Source organism: Nelusetta ayraudi, unplaced genomic scaffold (assembly GCF_046127955.1).
Source record: "Nelusetta ayraudi isolate G7.1 ecotype Tasmania unplaced genomic scaffold, CSIRO-AGI_Nayr_v1 ptg000074l, whole genome shotgun sequence".
In the NCBI taxonomy this organism is placed as follows: domain Eukaryota; kingdom Metazoa; phylum Chordata; class Actinopteri; order Tetraodontiformes; family Monacanthidae; genus Nelusetta; species Nelusetta ayraudi.
This window is the reverse complement of record NW_027466124.1, coordinates 475,001-482,500: the sequence shown is the minus strand read 5'-3', so window position 1 is coordinate 482,500 and position 7,500 is coordinate 475,001. Positions and strand designations below refer to the sequence as shown.

Sequence of the window (7,500 nt, the reverse complement as noted above, 5' to 3'; positions counted from 1 at the left end):
AGGACCATTCCGAGCCACTAATGAACGATCGCGTTCCTAATCACTGATGAACTACCAGTAGCTCTGAGTCTGATTAAGTGAAATGCGCCGCGATCTTTGAACGCAGCGTGCACGAGGAATGCATTAATGCCATTTAGTATCTAATAAGATCAGTGTGGCTGAGTGTGTATGAAAGATTAATTGGTGCATAGCATGTCCGATCGGGGGCCTGGAAATGCATCAGGGTTTCGGCTGTCGGATGAATGCAGTATTAATGTGGTTAAACATCCAGCTACATTATGCATTTGCGTCATATATTAAATATGGAATGACGCTAATGTACGGAATTGAGCCTGACCACGACTAAATGTGGGTCACAGGAGATGTGCACGCGCAGCAGCCAGCGGACTCGCTAGCAGCAGCGGCAGGAAGGCAGGAGACAGTCCTGCGCTATGCTAATTGCTTGGAGATAAGATAATTGTTGTGTTTCTAGGAGGGGGTGACACGCTAACGATGCGAATGAGGTCAAAGCGGCATCACAGGTGCCAAGTTTGTCAGATTAGCGCGTTTGTCCACTGTCGTGGCTGAGGATGGGAATCAGAATCATCTTAAATCTTTTTAAAGCTAATCTTCAGGGAAGAAAACATTTTAATGCTGTGTGTCATGATTCAAACAAGTTTCATATATATTATATATATATATATATATATATATATATATATATATATATATATATATATATATATATATATATATATACATATATATATGGAGAGAGAGAGAGAGAGAGAGAGAGAGAGAATAAAAGAAATCTAAATGTGGATGTTGGACCTCTTGCCAATGAATGGTTGGCAATGGTTCCATTCTCTTGAACCGTTCATTTCAACTGGTTTTTGCGCAAAGAGTCTAACTGAGAGACCATGTCATAACTTAATATCACTATAACGTCCGAGCCAACCTGTTGTTTTAAAAGTATAGATTATAAAATATGGACTATCCAATTTTCTCCACATTTAAACCATTTTAATAACTTCTGGTCATTCATGTTGAAACTGGATCCTGACGGATCGCCATGGCAACATCTCAGCTGGATGGTGCTAGCACGCCAGGTGCAAGTCACAGGATATTTGCGGTCTATTAATTCTTCCTCTCCGACGAAGAGGGTCACTGGTGAGGCATCAGAAATAAACAGGAGCTGTCACAGCGGGACAACGACAATCTGTCTTCATCCTCTTCTTCTTCTTCTACCACTACTTTGGTTTTAACAGCGAGCTACAAACCAGCGCTCAAGGTGCACGCCGCCACCTGCTGGCCCTGTGATGTCACACGTACAGACATCAGTGAATTTCTGATGGTACTCTGATCCGACCGTGCATTTATCCGGATACCTTGTTCTGACGCAGATGGTGTTTTATTAGCAGGGAATAATGCGGGGCCACATTCAGCGTTTCAACCGGTTTCTTTTTTTTCTTATGCTGATTTTTCAGATTTTGCTGTTTTCTGTTTGACCTGCGAATCAATAACTGTACTCACTGAAAAAAAAACAGGCACAAGCACAGACAAACACGCACATCTGAGCTGCAACCACCTCTGCTAATCTATCCACTGTTTCATTGCTGCATCTCCCTCCACGGCCAAATCCATAAAATGCAACAGGAGCAGCTGTGAGAACGAGGCACACGGTGTCAGCCAGCATCCATCACGCTGCCATTTTATGTGCTTTTCAGCCGTCTAAGTGCGGCGACACGGTTTGGCGTAGATTAGCGAGGGACTGGACTCCCGGCGTTCCTCTTAAAGCCCTGCCAGGTGCCGGCGATCCTCGACAATATCTGGGACTCACAACTGACACACAAAGGCACAGGGACGCACTCAGCCACGCACGCACGCACGGCCCTGTATAGAAGCGGGCGTGCTCGCCGTGGAATCAGACACACAGCGACCTTTCGGCTCTTTCAAGTAAGCGTGAATGATCATTCGGCCCGTTTCTCGGCCTCCTTATCGGGGGAGGTGGTGGTGGTGGGGGGTATGGGCTGTCATCTATCGAGAGATACATCAGCGAGCGTCGTTAAACCCCGACAAACACGTTGATGGATGCCCCCCAAGTAAAGGTCAGCGGCAGAAAAGTCTCGACAACGTGCCTCGCCGCCGTGGCAGCCAGTCTTGGTGGTATTTTACTCCACTTCCTGTGGCGCAATTAAGGGAGGCGCCTCTCTGGAAATGACTTATCCTGTTAATTAATGAGAAAAATAATAAGCCTTCCCTTCTTCTAAATTAAAAAATGAAAAAAAAAAAGAGGAAGAAAAAAACCTCGGCGATGCATTAGGAGTGTTATATAACCCCGGTTCATTAACCCAGATCTCATTATCTGGACATCTCCGTGTAGCAGGAGAGCCACTCGGCTGCTAACAAGCCCTCGCCGAGGCGGAGGTGAGCACAGCCATCATTTGCTGGCATTTGCCTTCCTCCTCCAGTGCCTCATCATCGCCGCCGCCTCCACCCCCCACTCCCCCAACATGCCATAAATTATTCAGCCGTGAACTTTATGCGCCGCTTTGCTCCGCTAGCCTGCAGCCAACGCCGCGCAGGACGCACCGGCAGCGGCGGCGGCTACCTCAGCGCTAACGACCCCCCTGGTGGCAAAACGGCTCAGTCGCGGGCTAGGAGTCGCTGGCTGTGACACGAGGAGGGAGAGGGACGGGGGGGGGGGGAGATTGCAACTCAGACACGAGTACAGTGACATGTTGCCGAGACGCACTAATGAGGCCCTTTAGCTTTTGCGTATATTTGCGCGGTTAGCGCTTCAGGATAATGGGCACTTTTGACTCCTCGCAGGTGTGTTCTGTGAGAAAACACTGTCGTGAGTGAGTGTTCCCCGTTAGAGCAAAATACACCAGATTATTATGTTGTCCCACCGCGGAGCATGACTCACACTGCAGAGACAAACAAAGAATTTTCTCGGGGAAAAAATACCTTGTTTGTAAAATAAACAACAAGGTTTTAGCTCCGGCAAGATTTTAATGCACCACTCCTCTTTTTTGTGCGTCATGCAGCTTCACTGCAAAGATTTCAAATTCTGAAATATGATACAACCATCGTAGCAAGCTCCTGTCAATTGCATTCTCTTCTTAGGGTATATGTAACCCAGTTTGTTTGATCGGTGCGAATTTGTTTGACCGCTGGTTTTTCTCCATTAAGCAGCAGCGATGGAAGGAATGCGCTTTTTAACGAAGACATACAGCAATTTGTGCACCATCTTATGCAACAATTACGCGCAAGAAGGATGGGACCGGAGCTTCCGGCACAGTTGGGGAGTGGTGGAGCAGCATGATTGCAGGCCAGCACTGAGTCTAGGGAGGAGGCGCTCTCATGCTTCTGCACCGCAGGGAACCACTGGCCTGGTGTGAGTGCGCCCCCTTTAGCATTCTGCAGCCAATCAGCCTCCTTTTAGCTGAGACTCGAGCAGGAAGCGGTGACTGCACGCTGCCCCGAAGGAGATGGTGGAGATGGTGTTTTTTTTTTTTTTTTTGTGCTTTAGTCTCACGCTTGGCTTGTGCACACTAGACGCGTGTGTCTCTTGTCAACCTTGCCACCAATAGGAAGCCTCAAGTTGTTGCTACCTTGAAGTGAAAAAAATAAATCCTAATTTAATGTGATTAAAATATTGTTCATCCAATCACATTCCAACCAAGTTTGGTTTTTTTTTTTTGGTTTTTTTTTGACTTATGGACATTTTCTATGGGCTACTTCCTATCCGATTCCGCACATGTCCCATTTGGAATATTGGGTTATCATAAGATTATAACATCCATCCATCTATCCATCCATCCACCCATCCATTTTCTATACCAGCTTCTTCCTACACTCTGGGTTTGGAGGAGATCATTAGATCATACATTGTAAAAAGTTCTGCTCAGGCCTGATACGTTGCGTAAAATAACCAAGACTCTGACAGCTGGCTGAGGGTTTTGCTGCACAAAACGTTCTTTTTGTACTCAGATGGGTGTTTGTCAGCTTTACTTTCTGCCCGTGCAGTCCCCAAAAGATTAGAGCTCGGTTGAGAATTTCTTTTAATTATTGCCGCTATTGGACGATGAGTTTATCGCAACGCAAACTGTGGCCCCAGAAACTCGGGTTCATCGTGCAGCGAGGAGGAGCTCTGACTGCCACAGAGTATTAACATTACATAACTGGCCTAGCAGCAGCAGCAGCAGCTGGATGCTACACACACCGCATTGTTTCCAGCACTCTGCAGCAGCTTATGAGAGTCATATATCACAGACGAGAATCTGGGCGGTGAAGAATAACAAGTTCATTGTTCGCCCGTAAATATCCTTCCCCCGGAGAGACACATTTGTTGCAACATTTGCAAAGAATAGTGCATTAGTGCGCAACGCGGGAGATCTCCTGCTGTATCGCGATCAGGTTTTTTTTATTTCATTTATTTTTCTTTTTTGGCGTGAGCATTCATCAGACTTAAAAATCCATTACTGTGCCGTGCAAGGCTCAAACTGACATCTCCATTAGGTGAGCAGATTGCAATTAATCACCAGCCACATGAGGTCATACCTTTTTTCATTTTTTTTTAAAAAATCATTGGCATTTTTTTAAAGTTCTTGATCGCTACATTCAGCAGCCTATCAGAAGGTCAACACTGCTGTGAAATGTAATATAAGAAAAGATGCAGTGTCCTTTCTGCCTTTAGAGCTCTCCGTATTTATAGGGACAGGAAAACAGATCACGTCAGATGCTGTTTGTCTCTTAAATTTGGCTAAAGGCGTCTGGTATTTGCATGTAAACCATGTTGGAGCAAATTGACAAATTTGACAAACAAAGCATCTTTATCGCCCCCTGGTGGTAATGAGTAGTACTTGTATTGAAGTCCTCCATCTGGATATTAATAACAGATAGTGCCAGACTCAAACTAAAGACGCAAATTAGATACTAAATACACGTTTTGTGTTTGTGTGTTTGGTTTTTTGCATTGAGGTCCCCTCATAAAAAGATGAACTCAATTCCTTTCATTTCTGTGTCGGTCTGCTTGAATGTGTTTCACACCATTAAAAATGCTGTGGCAAGCATGCAGGTAATCTTTCACCTATTTTAGTCTCCGTATCCAACACAGATTATTTCCTAGCCAGTCCTGAAAACTCTGCATGTTTGAATATTTTTTGCTGAAGATTTCATTACAAAGCCTTGGTCCAAAATTAAGCACTGAAAACATTGATTTATCGATTCATCTATTTATTCACTTCAACAAAAAAAACAATGATCTGCACATGGGGAGCAGTGACTTCTACGCCGTGATCTCTCCATACAGTCCTGATTATTATTTCATCGGACAAAGCAATTTCGCTCCTTTTTATATGCGGTTTTGGGGAGAAGGATTGGAAGAATTTGCAATAATCCTGACCTTTTGGTTTAATACATTTTAGGGCTTCCCCATGTTTTGTTTTTTTTCCAAACATATAATTATAAAATCCCTTAATCCTAAAAGATTCATTTGATTATTAAAATTGAACAATCTAAAAATACAATAGCGCATATTCTGACCCGCACAGTGGATTGTGTGTGGTTGCGTGTGTGTTTGCTGCTCTGTTAGAAATTGCTGTCCTACTGGCAGTTTTGTAACACTGTGCATGGAGGAAAACTTAATCTAGAGATGTAATATAATACGCAAACACACACACACATACAGGGCTGAGTAGACACAGACAGGAGCAGGGTATTAACCTTTCTCCCGCTGAGGAGGCAGTAAGTGGGTGGTGATGGCAAACGGAGTGAAGGGAGAGAGGGAGGGGGAGACAGGAATGGAGGGAGGAGAGAGGGAGTTAGGAAGGAAGGGAGGGAGTGGGGAGCCAGAAGGAGGTCGGCGCTGTGACAGTGGATGGAAATTTTCTATTTGAGGAAACGCGAGTTTGCCGCCGCTTTTCCTTCACGCGACATTCTGCACGGTCTGTCTGTGACATTTGGGAAAGTTTTCATTTTTCTGGTCACGGTGAACTGGTGAGGTGAAACTTTTCTGCGCAGCGAGCTCGGTGGGCTCAGGTGGAATCAGATCGCTGCTGTGGAGTGACGCAGCGGCGTTGTGAGGGCCTCGGGTTTTTTTTTGTCTAGTTGTCAGTGAGAGGGAGTAGGATGGAAGCCAGCTTATGATTCAACATCCTGCCAATTCCTAAAGTGGTGACATAACTACGCAAGAGGGTGAGCGATCCTGCAGCAGCTACAGCAGCTTTCCAGGAGGAAGGAAACATTGGATGCCCTTATTTCTTTTTACTTATTTACTATTTTATCATTTTATTTACTCATTATTTTTTATATATTCAATGTCTTAATTTTTACAGGTCAGACCGGCGCTGTTAAAAGTCCCATATTCTAACAGTTTTGGATGATAGTTTTCTAAAACTGATGCCTTTTTCCACCTTCCACGCTTGGGATGGAACAAAAACAAGCTGGTTGCAAAATGGACATTGCCAACACCTGGCTGAGGGTGTGCTAACCAGCCATTGAGAGGTGTCAGTGGCATCACAAGGAGCCGATTTCCAGAACACAGGAAAGTGCAGCAGGCCACAGAAGTAATAAATGGGCTGGAGACAAATTATTTTGACACAAAATTCGGTAAAGTGGATCTTGCACAATACGGGGCCTTTGACTCTGCTTGGTGTCATATTACCCTACTGGAAATAGCTGCATAATGCAAAAACTTCTCTCCTCGGGCTATCAAACGTCTTCTCTTAATAGAACAGTGGGATGATAATTCTAAATGCAAATTAATCTCCTTCTCTTTGAGCCGTTTTGTGCATGAGAGAAGGATATGTTCAAATCTTAATGGACAGAGAAGTAATTCTCCCCGTGTTATGGGCTGGAGGAGGGGAGCTCTGCGTGCGTGCGTGCGTGCGTGTGTGTGTGTGTGTGTGTGATCCCCCTGTGACACACAAGTGCTCTAATGTAAGATATAAGGACTAATTTCAAGTTCAATTAAAATTTAAATTGTAGTTTTTAAAAAGTAAAAAAAAAAAAAAAAGAAAAGAAAAGGTCGGGCAAGTTATTCTCTCCTTTTGCCCAGCTGCTTTGTGGGTTGGTTTAGAACACTAGTCACTGCTGCACTCTTGTGGCCACAGTGAGCATCGCACTTCAACTCACGAACCCCACTAAGGTGGAATTGTTTCACGCTTAGTACATTACATCGTGGCTTTCTGAAGAAAATTGTCTGTGCACTTGACATTGAAATAAGAAAAGTGGAAAATGTTTGTGGATCTCTAAACTACATACTTTATAATTGATGAGTATTTGTGTATTTGTGTATTTATTTACCTATTCATTCATTCATTCATTCATTCATTCATTTATTGTATATGGTTAATTCGGTGATTTCTCTTTTTAGACTAAACATATTTATGTATTTTAATTTCTTTAAAACTTCACATTTTGTATGAGACGTTTTACTCTTCAATACTGTAATACAAGTGACATGCAGTGTAGCCTCTCTCTCTCTCTCTCTCTCTCACACACACACACACACAC

The 7,500-nt window shown here is 44.0% G+C and overlaps 1 protein-coding gene across 3 annotated transcripts in view; it reads right to left on the bottom strand.

Annotated features, from left to right (window-relative positions):
• gabbr1a (gamma-aminobutyric acid (GABA) B receptor, 1a) overlaps positions 1-7,500 on the bottom strand; it is an 81,471-nt gene that overhangs the window by 57,746 nt on the left and 16,225 nt on the right. The window lies entirely within an intron of this gene.